The sequence below is a fragment of the Equus przewalskii genome, chromosome 18 (genome assembly GCF_037783145.1).
Source record: "Equus przewalskii isolate Varuska chromosome 18, EquPr2, whole genome shotgun sequence".
Taxonomy (NCBI): domain Eukaryota; kingdom Metazoa; phylum Chordata; class Mammalia; order Perissodactyla; family Equidae; genus Equus; species Equus przewalskii.
The window spans coordinates 19,770,353-19,793,523 of NC_091848.1; the positions used below are offsets into that span (position 1 = coordinate 19,770,353).

General features: G+C 40.6%; 1 protein-coding gene across 6 annotated transcripts in view; it reads left to right on the plus strand.

Annotated features, from left to right (window-relative positions):
* KCNMB2 (potassium calcium-activated channel subfamily M regulatory beta subunit 2) overlaps positions 1-23,171 on the plus strand; it is a 224,279-nt gene that overhangs the window by 167,156 nt on the left and 33,952 nt on the right. The window contains exon 2 of one of the 6 annotated variants that reach the window (XM_070582404.1): positions 13,470-13,604. The exons of the other annotated variants lie outside the window; for them this stretch is intronic. The gene's annotated coding sequence lies outside the window, so the exon portion shown is untranslated. The remainder of the gene's footprint in view (positions 1-13,469; positions 13,605-23,171) is intronic. 6 annotated transcript variants of the gene reach the window in all.

Consider the following 23,171-nt stretch of genomic DNA (forward strand, 5'->3'; position numbering starts at 1 on the left):
CACTTCCTCTTCAGCAAATATCAGTCAGGCCTCTAGATCAGTTCTGCTACAGTCTGTTTGGTTGTGTGTGTTTGTGTGTGTACACGCGTGTGTGTGTGTGTGTGTTTGGGGGACAAGGCTGAAACTGTATCCTTCCTGGTTTTGTACGAGGCAATGATTTCGTTAATCACTTGTCTGTCCCCTAGTCCCCAGAACTCCTCAAAAATTGCTCTTCTAGAGCTTCTCTCTGTTTAGCAAACCGTCAATCCCATCTCTGCGCCCCTCACATTGAACTGAATGTCCTTTCTCCTACTTCTACTGAGAAGATGGCAAGTCTAAGACACAAAAACTATCCTCTTTTCTTCTCCAAATATTCTATTCTCTACCTTCCTCGTCCCCATCTCCCTCCTCCATTCTTCATCTAAGATTTTCTTTCTTCTCCAACACACCATGCCTACAATACACCTAGTGCTTTTCTTCCTCTCCACACCTACCTCTGTACATCTCCACTCCTCTCTGCCTCTCCAAGTTTTAATGGAACATACATATTCATCTCAAATCTCACCCCCTATATAAAATCTTCTCTCACCTCCCCAGAAAAAAAAAGAGACAGCTCCCTCTTCCAGATTCCTATGAAAAATATTTTTCATACAAGTAATTTGGCAATTAATTTAACTGCCATATGACAACTGCACAATTATTTTGAATTGTCGTTTTATTTTCATATTTTATTTAATTTAATTTTTTTATTTTCACGTTTTGTTATTTTATTTCTGCCATCTGTCTCCACGTTACAAAAATAAACACAAACCAAACTCTTAAAAAGTAATTATTTGTGTAAAACTCTTGAAGAAATGCCAAGGGGAGGAACTTATACAAGGAGCCAGTGCCTCCAGCATGGTCTTCATCCAGCTACAACTCTGCATGTGGGTCTAGGGGTTAGGTCTTGTTTGCAGATTTAGGTTTAGGTGCCACAGCTGTGCCTGCTGTTCTCCACCCACCTTCTCTCGCTCCTCATCCACAAAATCTCAGGCAAGACAACCTGACCTATACAACCCCTTGCCTGAGGTTGTATGCAGGCTGGTGTCTCTTTAGCCCTGAGATGGAGCACTCCTTATCCACACCCACACTCCATGTTGGACCAATCCATTGGACAGAACTTTTGTCCAGACTCTTTCTCCTTTGATCATTTGCATCACCACCAGCTAAGGGTCCACATTTGATTTAACTGATGGCCAGTCTTACTCTTGCAGATAGGAATTTAAGTACAGGCAGACTCCCCCAGAACAATTTATTCAAAAATTCTTTTGGCAACCCTTTATTAAGCATCTGCTCTGCCCCTGGCCCTCAAACCTTGATTCCTAGGCCATCTGCTTCCCCACTACAGTGGCAGCCTCTCTCCTAAACTCAGTTTCCCCTAATCCCCTAGTTGCCTTAGTTAATGAGTTTCTGCCTGAGCCTGCTTCCTCTTCCTCTCCACCAACTCCGGGAGACTGAGCTCATCACACACGTCCCAGCCCGGGACACTTCCATCTTGCAAATTGCAGCACCCTCAAGAATTTTAAAGCCATGAAATCTTCAGAGTGGTTTGCAGACTACACGCTGCACTCTAAACAGTGACTTGAAATCGAAGAAGAAGGAATACATAAATGGCTTGAAAACAATGCATATTCAGTATGTTTTTGTTTTCTGTAATATACATTATTGGAAGCAAAACTTGACAAGATTTTCTTGGCTGGCAAGTCTAGTCAGAAAACTATGAAAATCACTGTGGGAGGCACGGATTTTAAAAGTTCAAGAGGCATTGCTCTCAGGACACTGCTTTGCCCTTTCCCCTTCCTAAAGGAGCCCTGCCTTGACCAGGGAGAGGCAATGAGCATTTACTCCTCAGGCGGCAGATCTGCATTTTCTCCTCACTTCCCTGACCTGTGTGTTAATTCCCCTCCACATAACAACAAGAATAATAAAAAAAAAAAAAAAAAAAAAAACCATCTCTAGTTCACAGAGCAAATAAAAAACTGAGCCAGACTTATCAATTCAGTGTTCCTAATTTTCACTCAGTTCTCTTATTTTTGCACAAGTGAAGACTGAAAGGGAAGGACGCCCAGTGATGTACTAACATTGAACAGCAAAGTGACAGCAATATCCAAAGTTACCCAGAGGGACTGTCTAATGTTCAAAGTAAAGCAAACCCAACAAACACCATCCGATCCCTCCCTAAGGAAGAAATCGTTACATTTACACGATCTCTGAACATTAAACAGACCCACAGGAGACACAGGGTCATGCTGAAATGTAGCCTGCCCATGGCAGTGCAAAGCCTCCTTCAGTTTTCCAAATGTGCTTTCCTTAACTGACCTTATCAATTTAGCTTTTCACCTCTGGTATGTATGGTCTCTAATTTGCCTTGAATTCATTGGAACCATTTGATTTTTTGACCATTATGTTCCCATTACAGTATATATCATGTAAATGCATTTGCAGGTTCACTAGGAGTGCAGAATGCTTGCACTGCTTAGTGAAAGTATGTTTTATCATGTCTTATGGTTTCCCTGCATGACCAGTTCTTACTCCAGGTCAGGGTGAGATGGGAAAGATCAGCGCCTCCCCACTGGGGTGGGGTAGAAATGAGATTGACCCAGCCGAAGACCCTGAAAGGTGGTGAAGTCTGTACAAGGCATGAGACCCAGAATGTAGTGAAAATAAAAACTATGAAGAGGGGCCGGCCCAGTGGCGCAGCTGTTAAGTACGCACATTCCACTTCTCAGCAGCCCGGGGTTCCCCAGTTCGGATCCCGAGTGTGGACATGGCACCACTTGGCACGCCATGCTGTGGTAGGCGTCCCACACATAAAGTAGAGGAAGATGGGCATAGATGTTAGCTCAGGGCCAGACTTCCTCAGCAAAAAGAGGAGGACTGGCAGTAGTTAGCTCAGGGATAAACTTCCTCAAAAAAAAAAAAACTATGAAGAGATGCAACAAACCCAATCGATGGGATATCCCAAAAATCGAAAAAAGCATATGAATTGCAAATCCACAGTTAACAATGATACTCAGAAGTCCAGGCAGGGAGGCAGAAAGTACCGAAACACTTAATTTAGTAAAAATGTTGATTCTCCCCAAATTCATTCAAAAACTCAGAGAAATTCCAATCAAAATCCTAAAATTTTTAAAACATAAAGTTGACAAGCTGTTTCTAAAGTTTAACTGGAAGAATAAATGCCAAGAATAGCAAAGGAACTTTTGGTGGAAAAAAAATGGTAGACTAATTCTCTCATATATTAAGATGTGACATAAAGCTACAATAATCAAACCTTTGTTGATGCCAGGATAAGAAAATTAGATAAACGAACCAGGCTATAAGTTAGAAATAGATCCATGTATTATATAGGAATTTAGTCTCTGCTAAAGTTAGCATTTAACAAGAAAACAGCTGTCCGTAACTCAATTGGTCGGTTAAACAATTTATTGTCCAAATCAGGACAATTTGAGAGAGAAGGTAAGTAGCAATAGGATATTGGAACAACAGACAAAAACTAGACTGTCCTATACAAATCTGAATATAAGTTTATGTAGTTATAGATAGAGTTGCCCCTGCATAATTATCAATAGCTCCCCGCTTCACTCTCAAAGGTGTTCCAGTTTGGGCACTAAATTCTAAGGCTACCATAGTTAGAGGGTCCTGGTCACCAGGCAGGTATGCAAGAACCAAGCTCCACAAGAGAGGCTGTGACAAGAAGGCAGCTCCCCAATTCTCGGAGAGGATCAGTTGATAATATTTAGATTACATCTATAGGAATTGGGGGTAGCAATCAAGGCTGAAATCTAGTTTTAATGATTTAGAAACACAAGACAAAAAGCATTAAGGTTACCTTGATATTGAGTGCAAAATTCTGATCAGAGGGGCTGCCTCCAGTCTGGAGTGGTCAGAAGGGAGAGACCAAGTGTGGCATTGTGTAGGGGCCAAGAACCAGACAAGGCCTGGCCAGTTTTTACTTAACTACTTTTATTTACTTTATAGGTGTAGCAAAATTTTAGCAAAATTTTTGAGACAGATTGGCCATTATTTTTACCAACATAAAAAAACAAATCACCATAAAATGGTTCACAGGGAAAAAGTTCCTGAGGTTAAAATATGATAAAATATGTGAAAGTGTTGCAGAGGGCTGCCAAGCACTCCTGTGGTGTTCATACACATTTTATGATCAATGAAATTTACATAAAACATTTATTGCTTGCTATTTTACGTGCATTATCTCATTTAACCACAGCCACCAGTCCAAGCAGGTTTTATTCGTTTCATCTAATAGAGGAGGATGAGGCTTCCGGGAAAGATTCCTCATACCCTTGCTAAATGGCAGAGTCAGAGCAAGGTCTGTTTGGCTCTTAGACTTTACACCTTGTTAGTACCAGAATTACTTTTTGGGTAAATGAATAGAGAGGCCTATAAACACAGAGTAAGTCCAACACACACTTACTCTGGGAAAAACAATTGCACAAAATCTAGTCAGAGATTTTAAGAGCATACATACTCATTAGATTATAATTATCTGTTTGCTTGATAATTTACCTGTGTTTACCTGATAACAGCAACATCACGTATTAATCTTAGACTCATCCTTACCTCCTCTTTTTCTCACACACGCTGCAATCAACTCTCAGTAAATCCTGTTGGCTCTACCTTCAAAATATATTCAGCACCTCCACGGCTACCATACTGCTCACAAGGCCATCACCTCTTGACTATTTCTACATCTTCAAAACAGGACTCCCTGTGTCAAACCCTGTCATCTGCAGTCTATTCTCAACACATCAGCCTGAGTGAGTCCAGTAACATCTACATTGCTCATGTCCCTCCAGTGCTCAAAATCCTGCAGTGACGCCCTATTTCACTCAGAGCAAAAAACAAGTCCAGACCATCGCCTCCTGGCCCCTTTGGGACCTGGCTGCCTCTGACTTTCTAACTCACCTCCAACCGCTTGCACCTGACTCACTTTGCTACGTTAACACTCGCCTCCTTGCTGTTCCTCAAAAACTATAAGTACATGATCACCTCGGCATCTTTACACTTGCTGTTCTCCTGCCTTCATGTGAAATCTCTTACCTCCTAACCGCTGGCTTAATCCTTTACCACGTCAAGTCTTCATCAAAGCTTCAGTTTATCAGTGAGGCTTCCCTGGCTGCTGCATATGAATTACCAATCCCCTTCTCCCTCAGCATCACCCACCCCACCCTGTGCAACATTCTCCAAGACACTAATCACCAACCGACATGATATATGTACAGTCTTATTTGTCTTTATCTCTTTACTCCCACTTGAATGTATTAGGTTGAACTATATGAAGTTGCCATTTGCATAGGTCAAAAATGGTCAAGTATCTACAATTTCATATGGTTTAATTTAGTAGCTTTATGAGGATCTGTTTCATTCTCTGCTAAATTTCCTGATGCAGATAACAACGCCTTGCGTATAACAGGTGCTCAATAAATACTTGTTGAAAAAACAGCTTATTTGAGGCAAGTTTTAAAGAACTAGAGCATACAGGACTAGTCAGGTATAACTGGTAGTGGTCACTTTCCATCTCAGCTCAGTTTTGGACTCGGTTAGCATCTTAGGTACCCAATCAGGGAGTCAATCTGACCTGAACTCCCCTCATGGTTTCTTTGGAACTCAAAGCCAGTGGCAGCCACACCACTTGCCTCTGTCACTTCAAAGACTTCAATGCTCTGAGCTCTGTTGACAGTTTCAGAAAGAGAAGGTATCCTTGATATTTTGCTGCTGATTCTCCTTATTCTGTACTTGCAAAAGCAAAAGCTGGCATAGGCCAGGGCATCTTAGGGCCCCAGGCAAACTTCCAGATCAACCAGGCGTGACTGCTCTTCTGAGTTGGGAATAGGAACAAGGAGAAAATGCCTATCATCCTCCCTTTCTGCTCCCTTTGCTCAAGGTTTTGGAGCTTCCTGATTTCCAGTCTTAAGACTTACTAAACACATTGTATTTCCTATTCCTCATTCTCTGGCGATTTACTCCTCTCCTACTGCTCTCCTACTAATCAATACGACCTTTACATTTTGCATGGGTGATTACTTCTTTATAGCAGTAAATGCTCAATAATCTCAGGTCTGCTTTTCCCCCCCTTTTTGAATCTGAGTCCAGAATATAATCAAATAGGCCTCACCCTTTGTTCAGCCAAATGTCTTTTTAACGGAACAGGACACTCAGAACACAATCGTTACTGGAATGCAGTGCGTGTCTTAGAAATTACCACATATACAAGTGCGCTGCCTCATCCTCCTCACGCTTGCCACTAACCCATACTCCAGATCAATGTCCCTTTGGGGACTCTAGAAATTCACCAAGAGCATTCTTTGAAAAATGTATGATACCTCATCTTCTTTTACTGAAATAATTGCCCTACTGCATGAGGTCAGGCGGTGTGCATTCACAGGTTCTCATTTACAGACAGGAAGCCATTACATCTCCATTTCAGCCACAGAGCAAGTGTTCAGTGTGCCTCTATTCAAAAACATTAACTTAACTTTTTTTAGGACAAGGGTCTCTGCTTCGGTTACAGTCCTAGCCTTCATTGCTACACTTTTCTCCAGTCTGAGCCTTGGGAAGATATAACGTAAAAGAAACAAGGATGAGCAGGATGAGACAGATCTGTAGAGCCCTTGCTGTGTCTGTCCTAGTCCATTCAGGCTACTGTAACAGAATACCCCAGACTGGGTGGCTTATAAACAACAGAAGTTTATTTCTTACAGTTCCAGAGGCTTGAAGTCCAAGATCAAGGTGCCAGCAGATTCAGCATCTGGTGAGGGCCCACTTCCTGATTCATAGATGAGTCGTCTTTTCACTGTGTCCTCACATAGCAGAAGGGTCGTGGGAGCTCTCTGGGGTCTCTTTTATAGAGGCAGTAATCCCAGTCGTGAGGGTTCCACCCTATGATCTGATCACCTCCCAAAGGCCTCACCTCCAAATATCATCCTCTTGGGGATTAGAATTTTAACTTATGAATTTTAGGGGACACAAACCTTCAGTGCATAACAATGCCCCAGGCCCCTGTTCCATAGATCCCCTTGTTTCCATCTCATAGTCTTGAAGAATTGGGTATATCTGGAAGGGCTGAGCCAGAAAAGACCTGGGATTCAGGGAATCAGATGGTCTAAGATAGTGGCTCAGTGAGAAGTTACACAGAGAGGACTCTGATCCATTGTGGGACTGAGTCCTCTGCTCTCATTCATATTTCAGGAGAGATGTGGGCCTGCCAGGCCAGGCCTGTGTCACTGACACTAGGAAAAGCACATCCTAAGAGGACCCAGCTATGGACTGGAATGGAGACAAGAGTGATAGACGTGTTAAGGAACTTCCTTTTTCTCCATTCGAGCTTGAAACAACTCTACCATCCTTATCTCCCCCATTGTCATTGAGGATATATCCAAAATGAACAGACAGTAGGGACAATAGCTCAAAACTATACCAACAGTTTATATGTCATTTAAAAACTGAGGGCAATTTTAAAGGTCTAATGTTGTGTGTTCTTTCTATCCAGCATCTCAGCATTTTTCTTGTCTCTTTTACCTTAATTTTGACTAGAAGCTCTTCTGCAAGGTAGGAAAAGATTCCAACTTCCAGAGGCCACCAGGCCTCCCAGAACCATCCTCATATAAACGCAAGTATAGAACCACTTTCTGAATCAGGTTCACTTTTGATGCCATAGAATATTTGCAGCCTGATTCCAGAAATGCATCCAAAGTTTAGAGACATATTGTAGCATCTTCGGCTTTCTGGAGCAAGAACTAATATGTAATTCACGCAAGAAAAGTGGGCTATTAAAAATGGTCAGCAGGGGGGCCGGCCCAGTGGAGTAGTGGTTAAGTTCACGTACTCAAGTTCGGCAGCCCAGGGTTCTCTGGTTCAGATCCTGGGCACAGACCTATACAACGCTCATCAAGCTATGCTGTGGCAGTGGTCCCACATAGAAGAACTAGAAGGACTTACGACTAGGGTATACAACGTGCTGGGGCTTTGGGGAGGAAGAAAAAAAAGAGGAAGATTGGCGACAGATGTTAGCTCAGGGCCAATCTTCCTCACCAAAAAGCACATCTTTAAGAAAAAAAAAATAGTAGTTCATCAATTAATATTTGTTGCCAATTCACCAAGTTCATTGTTGTGCTTAAGTATTCAACTTCTTTTAAGACTTCCTATATTACTAATACTGGCCGAAAACAGGGAATTAATCCCTCACATCTGGTGCAGTATCTGGTAGCTAGTATGTTTCTAACAAATACTTTGTAAATGAATTCATCGATAAATGAGAAGCCCACAGAAACTTTTTAAAAGGTAAAGACAAGAATACTTTTTTTAGAGACTGGTTGAGGAGGAATGACGTAGCACTTATATTCTAGACAGAATAGACCTTTGACTCTTCTTTTACTAGAACCTAAATTTCCTGTATTTTCACACTAAAAGTATTAGATTCTTAAAATAGGAATTCTTCTTTTTGAGAGATAATCACTTACCATCGTCAGACATACCGTTTATACGAAACGGCCACCCTGTTAGAGTATTTGGGAAACATTTGAAATGATGAATATGGCTCTTGTCAAACATGTTATTCCTTATGCAAATGCAAATTCATTTATAACTGACAAGACAATACAGAAAATTAGCATCATTTTGCTTGAGTTTTGACACAGGAAGACATCAAGGGCCGCTCACGGACTTTATCCTCGGGGGCTCTGAAGAACAAAAGCCAAACTGCGCATGCTGTACACACCTGGACTTTCCTTCTTAATTCCTGAACTCAGCCACTGCCTGCAGCCCTATCCCCTGGATGTTTCGCTTGGCTTTTTCTTTATCCTTCCCAGCCACTCTCCGTCTTCCCCCATAACTCCACCCACCCCACTCCTGCCCCAAAGCACTGCTCCTTTTCCTATATTCCCCACTGCCGTTAATGTCACCACCATCCACACAGTCCCCAAAGAAAAACCTGGAAATCCTTTTTAAATCCTCTTTCCATCATCTTTTCTCCCTTTAATCCAGTCACCAAGTCCTGACTGCACACCTTCCAAACACTGCCCGGATCTCTTCATTCTTTGTCATCTCCACTTCCTTCAGATCTTGCTTGAATTATGGCCATCGCCATCGAATTCCCTGCTTCTCGTTTCATCCTGCTCTAATTTATCTTCAACACTACCTTCAGAGTAATTTTTTTTTTTTTTTTTTTTTTTAAGATTGGCACCTGGGCTAACAACTGTGGCCAATCTTTTTTTTTCTTTTCTGCTCCATCTCCCCAAACGCCCCCTGTACATAGTTGTATATCTTAGTTGTAGGTCCTTCTAGTTGTGGGATGTGGGACACCGCCTCAACTTGGCCTGACGAGCGGTGCCATGTCCGCGCCCAGGATCGGAACCCTGGGCCGCTGCAGCAGTGTGCACGAACTTAACCACTCGGCCACGGAGCCGGCCCCCAGAGTAATATTTTAAATATGTGAATATGATCATGTGGCTTTCTCCCTACTTAAAGGTGTGTGATGGATTTCAAACTAAAAAGTTTTTAAAAATGCACAATAGGACTCTATCGTCTTCAAGATAAAACCTGGGACCTCCACATGGCCTTTTCAAGGCAGGAGTGGAACTTCTGGATCTAAATCCTGACTTTCAATTCCCTGTATGTACCATGACCAACATGGTACATACCAGCCAGCAATGTTAACGCAATCTCAGGATACAGAAATAGAAGGAGGTGATAGTTTTGCCATCCTCAGCTCTGATCAGATGACACTAGAAGTACTATATTCAGAAAAATAGAATTGTACAGTATTTAAGAGTAGACTCAAATGTAGGCTCCTGGGGTTCATATCCCAGCTCCTCTAATTACCAGCTCTCTGACTTTGGGCAAGTTATTTAATGTCCCTATGCTTTAGTTTTCTCATTAGTAAGATAGAAACAATAAGAGTACCTGTCTTGTAGAGGTTGTGTGGCAATTAAATTAATTAAAATATATACAGCACTATTAAATAATAAATTTTACTATTATTATGCCCATGATACTTTAGGGGAGACTTTAACGATTCCAGTTCAAATTATAGAAACATTTTCCATCAAATAGAAATGTCCAAAAGTGGAAAGCTGTCTCCAAAGAAAGTGGGTTCCCCACCACAAGAGTTGTTTAATCAATAGCTGGATAACTCCTTGTTTACAGTATTCCAGAGAGATTGAAGCATCAGATACAGGGGAGAAGAATAACTTCTAAGGGTCTTATGAGTCTCAGATAACAAAGAGCTTAACCTATCAGTTAACAGGAAATAGGTGTTCAGAGTGATTGATTATTTTTGGTAAAATCTGTAAAGCATAAATATTTATGTTACTGTAAAGCATAAATATTTATGTTACTAACTAACACCAGCTTAAGTTGATTTCTCCTCTAGTTTTCCTCAATAAACTTGTTGACCCAGTGCTGTGTAAACTCTAAATCTAGGATATACCACAGAATCTGAAACAATCTTCCTGCCTCCATGATTCATCATGGACAATTCTAGCCAAATGTCCTCAAGTGGCATCTATCCCTGGCTATTGCAGCTGCATTTCCTTTTGTTTCTTACAGAAGTTCCTTGAAAAAAACAATTACCATTTTCCTTCTTTACAATTTGCTTGCAGTGTTTATTTTCATTCATTGACGTGTTTTGAAAGCAATATGGTGAAAGGAAGTTTGAGAAGAGCTTTACTTTGACCTTATGCATCAGTTTAAATAAGGTGACAAAGTTCAGAAACAAAACAAAAAAAATGGGTCATCTTTTGACCTGATATGATTGAAGCTTTGCAATAAATCCATTAGGAAGAGCTACTCAGTTGAGTTCCTTTTATGTGCCAGTAATAATTCCATTTTAACAATAAAGAAACAGACCAAAGTATGCTTAATTGCCAACTCAAAGACACATGGTCAATAAGGTAGAAGGCAGAGAGTCACACACAGTGACCAGTAAAGATGGAATGCACTTGCTTCCAAGCCTGTCTCACTTGTGCCGTGACCCACCCTTCATTTGTTCCAGGCTCACTCCGTGCATCATAGAGCCAAGCGTGTCTCAAATCTTGAGAGTAGGGGAAGCATGTGTGTCATTCTCCACGGTCCTGAACCATCTTTCACCCTTGGGAACATGATGAGGCCAGTCTTTGAATCTGAATATAATCCTTGATGTTAGAATTTGTACTTGCACTTCACTCTTTGACCTGGATTTGTCTGCTGATTCTGGACTAGCTAGTTAGAATGTTCCTCCCTGAAGCTCAAATACTCTCGAACCCAACTCCTGGCACCTGCCACTAGACTCTCCCTTACCAACACCACCACAAGAGGGGTTTTGTAGTTTAATCATCACTTTCTCAGCTGGAGTGACAAGGCACATTGTGCTGTGATTAGTTATGAAGGGCACACATTAAAGCTGATGAATAACTGGAAGTCTATGCTGCAGCCTGAACCTCAGGACCAGGGAATGCCCGTGGAGTGGAGTGTAAGGGAATATGTGTCATGAAGGCGAAAGGATTAAGAATCACTGATTTAATGTTGATTAAATATTTTTTATTTTATATTGATTTTGTGTTGATGCTTAAGAAGAAAAAGGAAAATGCAATGATGAATTTCACTGCACCAAGTATCGAGTCCTCCTAGACTTGGTTTCCACAGCTCTTCATACTCCAGCTACACAACGTGGACCCGCCACTTCAAGAAGCTCCAAATGCCCACCCAATCCCTGCATACTATGCTCACTGATGTGAGCCTATTTGATTGTTCTTCTCAGAAAGTCTTCCAAACATTCTTCATCTTCTTTGGCTATCAATTTCTACCTCCTGCAAAAAGCCCTCTCTAAAGTTCACACTTATTTCACCCTCCTTCAAGTATAGCACTTGGAACCTGTGAAATCTTTCTGGGGTTTACCTACAGAAAATAGAATGCCATTGACAGATGTTAAGCAGGGAAGTAATCTGACTAAATGTGTGATTTAGAAAAAATAATCCTAGAACAATTGTACTAGAATAGATGAAGATTAAAAACAGAAAAGAACGTGACGTTTTCTTTCACGGTCAGTAAATGAGAATCCAAATAAAATGCACACATCACAATTGGTCAATAATGTCTTTCAAGTTGCAATTAATCTAGAGATTTTTTTCTCTATGTTGTCTTTGCAATTTATTTATTAAAGACTCCAGGGCATCTGTCCTGTGCAGTTTCTCACGGTCTCAATTTTGCTGATTGCCTCCCCACAGGACTTTGTAACATGTTCTTCGTCTTCTTTATTTTCTATAAATTGTTCATTGGATCTAGAGGATTGATCAGATTCAGGTTTGGTTTTTGTTGGAAGACTAATTCATAATGGATATTATGCTTGTCTCTCTTTTTTGATGACAATCGTTGATGGTTAAGGTCTAGGCCCATAAGCTCCTTAGGAGTTGAAAACAGTGATAGCCTAATTCTAATATCCCATCCTCATTATTTAGGTGAAATATTTCTGTAAAGAGAAACTTTGCTTCACCTGCTATTTGGTTTTAGTTAACATAGGAAATGTAGGGTAGATGATTGATTCTTTCCCTATGCTTATCAGTTTTCAGTATAAGAAGTTGGTTCCCTAGCATCTTCTAATGGTGATCAATTAGGTTTTTTTGAGTAATACTGTGAAATCATGAGTTAAACATATTTGCTATATTTTCATCCGTTTTAGTTGTTATCCTGATTGATTCTTAAACTGTCCTATCTTTGTTCCATCTTCAGGTTAGTCCCTGAGTCCTTTTGAAATGACCCTGAGAGTCTTCGATAGATGCCTTGCTATCTGATGTGATTTATCTTACGTATTTCCTGTCCCAGATCTAGAACCAGCCTTTTCCCTAAGAAATCGTCCTTTCTTTCAGGAACAGCGCTAGCAAAATGCAACTTGGGAATGAAATGAGGGATTGGATGGTCCTCATGAATGTGATGACAGATGGATTTAGGCTGAAAAATGGCTGAAGGTCAAGGATGTCTGTGACATACACTACTTTGTAGTAATATTAATCAAATAATCGTATTACAATTTGAAGTGGCTATTTTGACACAGCTATATCAATACATCCTGTTGTAAGGCAAGTCAACCAGTCAGGAGGCTATTTGAGTAAGCCAGGACAGGCAGCATGATAAGCACTGGCGTCAAACTGACCTGGGTTTAAATCTCAGATCTGCCACTTACAAAGTTGCATGACCTTGGGAAATTACTTAACCTCTCTAAGCCTCAGCTTCCTCCTTCATAAAATGAAGCAGTAATAACACCTACCTGATAGGGTTGTCAATGTAATGTCTATAAAACACAGGGCCCATCACATGGCAAGTACTCAAGAAATGAAAGTAGTGATTATTTTTGACATGTGGTTTGTTTTGGTTTTGGTATTTTTGCAGAGAAAGACCTGCCCTGAGCTAATAACATCTGTTACCAATATTCCTTTTTTTTTTCTCTCTCTCTAAAGCCCCCAAGTACATGGTTGTATATCCTAGTTGTAAGTCCTTCTAGTTCTTCTGTGTGAGCTGCCACCACAGCATGGCAACTGACAGACGGGTGATGCGGTTCCACAACCAGGAAACAAACCCAGGCTGCTGAAGCAGTGAGAGCACCAAACTTTAACCACTAGGACATCAGGGCTGGTTCTTGATGTTTTATTGTTGCTGCTAAATTTGATATAGTGATAGAGGGTAGGTTCTGAAACAGTCCAAAACACTAGCCATTGTCCAGATGTGGCTATGGAGCACTTCCAATGTGGTTAATCTGCACTGCTACATAAGTGTAAAACACACACTCAACTTCAAAGCCTTAGTTTAAAAAAAGTGTAAATTACGGTGTTAATAATTTTTATTTTTATTACATGTTGAAATGATATTTGGGGTATATTAGGTTAAATAAAATATATTATTATAATTAATCTCTCCGGTTTATTTTTATTCTTTTTAATGTGAATACTAGAAAATTTTAAAATTACATATGTGGTTCACATTATACTTCTATTGGACAGTGGTTCTCTAGAGATAGTCAAGAAGATATTATATCCAAGAGTTTAGTGACCGAGTGGATGAGGTGAGAGGAACAGGAAGATCGCCTCTTTCTTTCATCTCTGTGCATCCAATATCTAATATGAAGCACTTTAAATAAGTGCTTCTCAATGGGTTGGCATCCATTTTTTTAAGAAAACATGTCGGCTGCTTTACCCTACTTGAGAAGGGGCAGTTCTTCTGGCTCCTGAGAGTAGATATTGGTCAAAATAACCAACATGTTACATTTACATTGTAAATGTATATTTACATTAAAAATTTACATTGATTGGTACCTATCAAGTTCCAGACACTTAACATCTCTTCTCATTTAAAACTAAAACAATTGGTGGAGGTAGATGGTACAGCTTTCATTTTTATAGATAAGAAAAGTGAGATTCACAGAGGTTAATTAACTCATCCCAGGTCACAGAGCACGAAGGAATGAAAGGGAGAGGTAAAAGTGACCCCATCTGCCTCCTTGATCCGTGCTACCTCTTTCCACAGTGAGTGACAATTTGGGGGTAGACATGTGGGTTGAACAGTAAATAAGATTCCAAATTCTGTCAGTCTCTCCTCTTCTTAGGTAGTTTCTCTCAGTTCCTTAGGTTCTTAGTCCCTAATGTAGAACCCAGGATCCTAGGGCTACCAAATGTAGGAGATGCGAGCTCTTTAAGCAAGCTATTCCAAAGAATGTCATATTATTTATAGGGCTGCCTCAGCAACTGAATCATCATCACATTAGCTGTTTTCCAGACAATTGTGAAAACATGGGTTTAAAAAAATGACTAAATGTCTAATTTAATATTTCTCAGGAGTCTTTCACCATAGAATCCAAACAGTTTGAATTGGTTTTTCTTTGATCTGTAGCCATCAAAAAAAGCGTCACTACTCCTGTTGCTGGTTTGGGTTTTTTTCTTGTATCTTTAAGTACAACCCCTTCTACTAGGTCAAGGCAGGATTTAGAATTTCAAATTTCTTTTGCCTGCTTAGTTCCTTTGCATTGTGAAGGTCTGCTTTTACAATTAGACCCACTTGGCTTTTAGATAAAGCCTTAAAAAGACTATCCAAGGAAACCAAAAAACACCAAGTCTCAATAATGGCATATGGCCTAGAATACCTCTCATATCTCTTCCACCTTTAAAATGCTAATATTCAATGATTTTTTTGAATTCTGTCTCAAATCCCATCAGTCAGGATAACGGTCTTAATTTGGCATATTATGTATATTAGGATATATAAAGAAATAAATAGCTATGTATAAATAAATAATTGCCTATAATGTCAGCTTCATTATTTTAATTAATCCTCACAACAAATTTTGAAGGGTGCATTAATATTCCCACTTTTTAGATAAGGAGATTGAGACTCAGAGAATTTAATTAACTCACATCCAATATAATATTGATAGCAAAAGGGCAGAAATGGAGCTTGAATTCAGTTTTCTCTGCTCTCAGAGCTCTTGGTTTCTTACCACTATTCCACTTGGCTGTAAAAGACATGGATAAACCAGAGGAATCTTTCTCCTGTTGGCAAAAAGAAAGGACTGGGCAATTCAGTTTGAGGCTAAGAATACTGACTTCAGTATGCTGGTTTCCTCCAGGGGTAGAATTTTACACATATTATCAGTAATCAGTTCCGAGCGACTACTGGAAGAGGCTATGTACAAATTTAATTACAGTTCACCATTGGACAGAGTAGGACCTACGAACCATATTTTCTTGCCCTCAAATATCTCCCTCACCAATCTGCCATAGCACCTAAAATTTCTACTCTCACAGCTCCCCCTTGGGATAGAGCGGTGGTTTAACAGTTGAGTTAGAGATGGGGCTCTGTGGGTAGGCAGCACACGGAATGAGAGAAGTTAGGTAGAAGAACCTGGTTGGAATCCTGACAACAAAACAAGGCTTGTGCCCAAGATGTCCACTCTGTAGCTATATCCGTGTCTATAGAAATACTCTTCAAGGGTCATTGGGGGGGCTTTCATTTTGCCTTCCCATTTGGCGCTTGCTTACTCTCTCTTCCCTCTACTTTACTAGATTCCCATGAGCAATACTGAACACTTCATTTAAGAAATCAATAGAATGTAAAATAGACAGAAATTATATCTAACCACTGACAAATTAGAAGTCAAATAAGTCATAGGAACAACCCTCAATTGCAATTTTCTAAAGCAGAAAAAATAAAATTTTCAGATGAAAGGAAACTTAGACTCATCTCTCTCAATTCCCTCATGCTATGAATGAGGAATAGGAACCCAGGAGGCAGAAGGGCCCCAATTACAGACGCGTCATCAGCAGAGCTAGTGCTGCTTGCATGGCTTACTCCTTCTTCACTCTTCCTCCATGAAAAATTAAAGATCACGTTTATGAATGTGTACAGAATACATTTAACTGTGTGAACTTTCACATAGACTCTATTTATCTTCCAAATCCAATACATATTTCACCCATTCCTAAGTGGTGACAATGATAGCACAGATTTAATTCTTCCCATGTTGTACTTTTCATATACTAACTCACATATGTTACGTATAATGTCATATATACTCATAGATTAACACAGATCTATATTAACTTGGATATATTCATGTTATATATGTATTATGTACTGATATATACATCATTATTACATACAATTATGGTATAGTGGCATTATTACATATAATCTACGTATAGATAATAGTATCACAAAGCATACCACATATATTAACTCAACCTTCACAAAAACTCTATGAGGTATATGCTATTATTATCATCCCCATTTTACAGAAGAGCGAATAGAGGTGGAAAAGTGTTAGTAACTTTCCCAAGGTCACAGATAATAAGGAGCAAAGCCTGAGCTGAGGCCCACCCGTCATGCTGTTACCACTAGGCTATACTTTCTTGCCTTTTTCTCTTTTCTCAAATTTTCCTACCATCCCTCATTTTCCCTCTAACTCTGATGCGGTGAAGAATGTGGTGGTACATATCAAAGAAATAAATTGAATGTTGCCCCCATCATTTAGCACTGTTATTTCTTTGACATGGAGTTTGGGACTTGGTTTGCCTAGCAAAACTGTATAGGTTGAGAGAGTATGGGTTTTGGAGTTGTATAGGCTTGCATTGAAATTCTGGCTTCACCACTTAAGTAGCTATGTGACCTGAGATAATTTACTTACCTTTCTGAGTATCAGTTCACTCTTCTAGTAAAAAGAGAGAGCTCTCATAAGTGTAACTGTCAGAATTAAACGAAAGGATGCATATAAAGGCATTATTTATATAGGTATAGAGAAGTATCTCATACCTTTATGGTTCTTATTGTCATTTCTAGTTCTTCTCTATAAAAAGCTCTTATTATGGTTTGCCTCCCTTGATTTTCAACTGAAATAGAAGCAAGAATCAAACCACATTCACTGAGAAGAGATGGATGGTTTCAGCATAAATCTGTCATTCATACCAATCTAGGAGGCACACGTGAGTTATGAGCAGGTTTTCTCACACAAGCTGTGTATGTGTGATGCCCAATGGAGTGAATGTTTAACAATTAAACTGGTTTTAAATATGTAGCATGGAAGAAATCAAACTGAACATCAGTTGTGATTATCCACTTGAAAAGCTCATTAAGAAATGAATTATGGAATAGTGGACTAATTAAGACCATGTAGAAGTGGGTTTTCCATTTCTGCATAAAACTTCTTTTAAAAAATGAATCAAGCAGAAGGACTCGATGTGTTGGTATGGCCAATTTGGAAAAAAAAAAAAAATTGTCTGCTGTTTCCTCCAAATGGAGAAAAGTAACATTTACTGAGAGCCTCGTCAATGCCATACATTATTTCAAATCATCTGCATGGCGATTCTTTACGATATCTGTTATTACTCTGATTTTCTTGATGAAGAAAATGAGGCTTAGGGAAGTTTAACAATGTGTTTAGGTTACATAATTACCACATTGTGGAGCTAGGATTTCAACCTGAAATTTATTTCAAAGTTCTTTCAACTAAGCCCAGAGATAGTCACTTCTGATAGATGTGATGACTGTACATGTGATGCGAAACTAATTACATTATTTATGAACGTGCATAACAATCTTGTGTTAAAGACCCCCATCCACATTCATCTGACCAGTCTATCTCCTCCTCGCCATAAGACAAGGGTCATGCATGTTGTGTTTGCTAACATATCCCCAACACCCAGTTCGGTGCCTGACACACAGACATATCTTCAATAAATACTTGTTGAAGGAAGAAATTAAGTAACTAAAAAGTAGAGTTGAGCTCCGTAGTCATTCTTTTACAGGTGTCAACACTGAGGAAAAAAGGAGTGTTTTGCCTGCAGTTATGCAATTAATCAGTGACAGAGTGAAGATTAAAGGCCCAGAGCCTCGGAATTGCTGAGCTCAATGAGCTAAGTCAGCAGCAAGCTAAAGGATGGGTACGTTATCTAACTTGAGCTGTGTCAGTCCAAAACAGAAGCCAAATACGCCATGATTACCTGAGCAACAATTGGTTCACATATATGAGAGGGGTCACAAGTGACTCCCACACCCACCAGCCAGAGGAGTCCGTCCATGGTCAACCCAGCTATTGAAAAGCAGCCTGCAATAAAAATTCAGAGAATCCACTGTCTCTAATTTGATTCTTCTAAAACAGGCCATAGCATCCAGCGGTACACTTCTTTACTTCTATAACTGAGCAGCAAACGGAGCTGTTCACTCAGTCTTCCAGGCCTCAAATGGGGAAGAAAGGTCTTTTACATTCTTGTATATGAAGTATTTCCAAGAGTCTTTTCAGTAGAACTTGCTAGTCTCCCCAAATGATACTAACATTTAAGGGGTCGATAGAGAAATAGGAGCGCAAAAAAGAAATGGAAGGAGCAGCTAGAGAGTGAGAAAGAGAACCAAGGGAGAATTGTCCTGTAAGTCAAATTTGTAAAGCGTTTTTAGAAGAAAATGACGAATGATATCAAATTCAGCAACTGAGAGTTTAAATAAGATGTGGAGAGACAAGCGACTATTGAATATACCCACTGGGAAGTCATAGCCCCCTTAGAAAGGGCGGTTCCGGGATAGTGCAAACATCAACTTGTTATTCTGACTCCTCCGTGGTCTATGCACACCTTAGAAGGAGAAACGGGTGGCTTGGTGCCCACAGCACCCAGTACAATGTCTGTCGCATAGAAGGTACTTTATAAATTTTGTCAAATGGACACCTGGACGAATTAACTGAAAAATGTGTAGTCATTGATTTTGGAAGAAAACATCCCAGAGACTTTTAAAACTGCTCTTAATATGAAGTACCAATGTTTTCTAAATTAAATCACTAGGTCTAAAATTATCACCCCACATTCAGCTTCTCCCTCCAAAGGCCCTGAAGCCAAAACAACTCCTATGGAGAACGTATAATTTGCCGTCTGCAGAGATAAAGTCTCCCCCGGTTAGAAGCATTCCTAAATTCCTGTGCTTAAAGTGACCTTTTAAGTTGCCGCTGTGATGTCATTAGTATTACAATTTTACACAAGATTAGACGTGTAATTATGTGTTAAATAGTTCCACTGCCTCCTGCTTGCTGCTGAATAAAGAAGAGTGCATTAAGGGTCCCCCATATGCATAGCTCAAGGCCACTGACACTGGAAATCCGCATCCGCTCTGCTCTTTCTGCGCCTGGTATCCTGCTCGTCCTTGCAGCCGTCACCTCGAGGCCTCAGCACTGGCAGGAAGTAAGCCACTGCACAGAGTAGCATTCATAAAACTGTTACCCTCCAGTGGAAGCTTCTAGAGGCAGGAGGAGTCTCCACAAAGAATTCAACTTAAATGAAATCAGACCCTGAGAGTCTGCAGCAGCGTTTCTCACCTCGGCTGCACATCAGTCACCTCAGCAGCTTTTTAAAAAAATACCAATGCCAGGGACCCACCCTGAGAGATTCTCACTGGTCTGGCTTGAGACCCAGGCACCCGTATTTTAGAAGGTCCCCCAGATGATTGTAATGTGTGGCCAGGGTTCAGGGGCACCGTCTTTATGCTTCTCTTGCTCAGGATGGGTATCAGCACTTAACGTGAAGGAAGAAGTATTTCAGATTTTATTATCTCAGTGTCACAGGAAACTGTTTTTCTTCTATTGAGTGCCACTGACCCACAGGAAAAAAAAATCGATAATTTCAATGTATAAGTACAAAGCCACTTGATTGAATTTTTTTTACAAAAAAATAAAATCCAATCCATTTGCTTTTAAAATTAATAACAGGGGGTTAAAGAAGCACACTAATGTTTAGAATGTGCCTACTATGTGCCTTGACCTGCTTTAGGTATTTTTGCATCTATTACCTCATTAACCTTCCAAGTAACGCAGACAGGCAAGTGTTATTCCCAGTTTTACAGCTGAGAAAACTAAGAGATGCAGCGAGGTTAAACTGATTCATCCAAAGTCCCACGGTTGGTAAGCAGTGTTGCCAGGAGGCAGACAAACAAAGAGGTCCCAGCTGGCTGTCCTGCTCATCTTTTTTTCTTTGTTTTTTTTTTTGAGGAAGATTGGCCCTGAGCTAACTGCTGCCAATCCTCCTCTTTTCGTTGAGGAAGACTGGCACTGAGCTAACATCCGTGCCCATCCTCCTCTACTTTATATGTGGGACGCCTACCACAGCATGGCTTGCCAAGCGGTGCCATGTCCGCACCCGGGATCTGAACCGGTGAACCCCGGCAGCCAAAAAGCAGAACATGCGAACTTAACTGCTGCACCACCGGGCTGGCCCCTGCTCATCTTTTCATTAGGCCATTGCTGCCCTTTCTAAAGGAAACCTGACTGATAACTCAGCAAGTAATAGAAACTTTCCATCCAAGTCAATGAAAGAGGCAGAGGGAGCAGGACAATCAGAAGGAAAGAGAGGAGGTGGAGCGGGAAGAAGGAACAACATCCCCAGCAAAGGGAAGGATCAGAAAGAGACGTTGGCTCCACCCACAGTAGGGAGCCACACACAGGAGACCAAAGTCAGTACCAATGGTCATGTTTTCCAGGAGATACTTAGATGGTCAAAAACACACATCAAACACAACCAGTGTGTCACTGTGTGTCCTGCATTGTGCCAAAAACATGCATAAGACACAGCCCTGTGCTGGAATGCCCACAGCCTAGCAGGGCATCCAGGATAAATTACGTCCTGCTCTAACAGCAGTGAGTACCAAGAATTGGGAGCAGAGCTGAGGAAGCAGCTCGTGTGGGTCAGAGAAGAGGTGACATCTGAGATGGCCTTGGAAACAGAGGAATTCATTCACCAGGCAGGGATGGGAGGCAGAGAGAAAGCATGAACTGAGTCACAGAGGTAGAAACCCATGAGATGTGTGCTCAAGAAATCGAAAGGGACCCTTTATAAATTCCTGAGACAAAGAACTTGTTACATTCTCACGGACTCCGTGCTTTCATACAAGACTGAGATTATGTCTCTTAGGGCTTCTGGTTTCAGACCATACTCATCTGCAGTCATATAGTCAGGGCTTTGCCAGGTTCATCCCAATTCCTGGGTCATTTCACGATGGAATTAGATCCAGGTTCCCTCCCCCTGCCCACAGGCCTGTGCAGCCACTACCACAGATCTCTGTTTCATGCTAGGATTCCACATTACAAAGTTTTATAAAGTGCTTTTTGTCTCTATATCACTTTCCTAAACACAATTCAAATGAGTTGTTCCCTGTCTTATAAAGTGAGCAGAGTCGAGGCAATTTCTTAAGGAGTTCAGGAGGGCTGCCTTCGAGCTAAGCCAGTCTCCAAACCAGCCTCCATTTACATATCCTGGTGTTTCTTTGAAGCCTGGAATTGTTTTCAACTTCCACAGAACCTTTATGCTGTTGTCCTTAAAGCAGCTACTCCTTTTCATTTTAATTAACACCAAACTTAGCAGGTTTAAATAACAGTTCGTCTTTATGAAAGAAAACTGGAGTGGAGAAAGTCCAAATCCACTTACTAGAGTAACCTGAGGAGTCATTAAGTCCTTTCCAACAAGCTTCAGACAGTTAATTAGAATAAATATATCTTTCATCTCTCCCTTTCTGTATCCCCTTAAAACAACAGAGGAAGGGTGAAACGCTGGAATAATGACACACAGTCTGAAAAGTATCCTAAGTATATTGAAATCACTGCAGCTCATGTCACTTTGAATGATTTCAAAGCATTTTTATGTATTTGTATATGTACATGGAATGTCTACTAAATGCTGGCTAGTAACCAGCAACAGGACAGGAGCTCAGTAATTTACTGCTTTACCTTAACTCAGAATGTGCCACTTTTCTTTGTCTGTTCCACATCCCCAACGCTTTAGGAGAGGCTAAAGGGATCAGAAGATTCCACCAGACTCAATGTTGAAATAACATCCTGAAAGTTTAAGCCAATCCTCATTCTTATGAAGTAGTTCATTCAACTTAGATTAAAATCATGCTTACTTCCTGAAGGCTGACTGGTTTTAATAATGGATTTAATCTCCATTCTATTTGATATGTTTTAAAAATGTCCAAAAAGGAAGATAAATAACTTGAAAACACCTAGACACAAGTCATTTAAAAAGCTGGCAGATTCAACTTCTAAATCTTTCTAAAATTGTCTAGGGCATCCATTCAAGGGTATCCTTTCATTCTCACTATTTATCGTGGAGACCACGGCTGGAAGAATGACTTCTTGCATCTGTACTGGTTCCCAAACACCTGCTACCTCCATGGCCTCTGTTCCTTCTCTCTCTGACACTGACCCAAGGGTTACAGAAGGAGATCTGTTCCCAGACTTGCTTCCAGAAAGCCAGGGCACAATGACTTCAAATATGCTTAGATTCATTCTTCAATTAACTGAATCACAAAACTTTGGAGCTGAGAGGGATCTTAGAGGTTATCTGTTTCAAACGTTCCGTGTTACAGAATAAAAACAACGAAGCCCCAGAAAAGTTAAGTGACTTTCTCAAGGCCACACACCTAGTTAGTGACGAAACTGGGCCTATAACCAACCACTGACCCTGAGCACATGCTCTGAGCCCTTGCTGCTCAGTGCTTCCTGCAGACAGACCTTCAATATCAGCGTCACCTGAGAGCTTGTTAGAAACGCAGAACCTTAGGCCCCACCCCAGACCCGCTGAATCAGAATCTGCATTGTTCCAAGATCCCCAAGTACTTTGTCTGCACTTTACGGTTTGAGA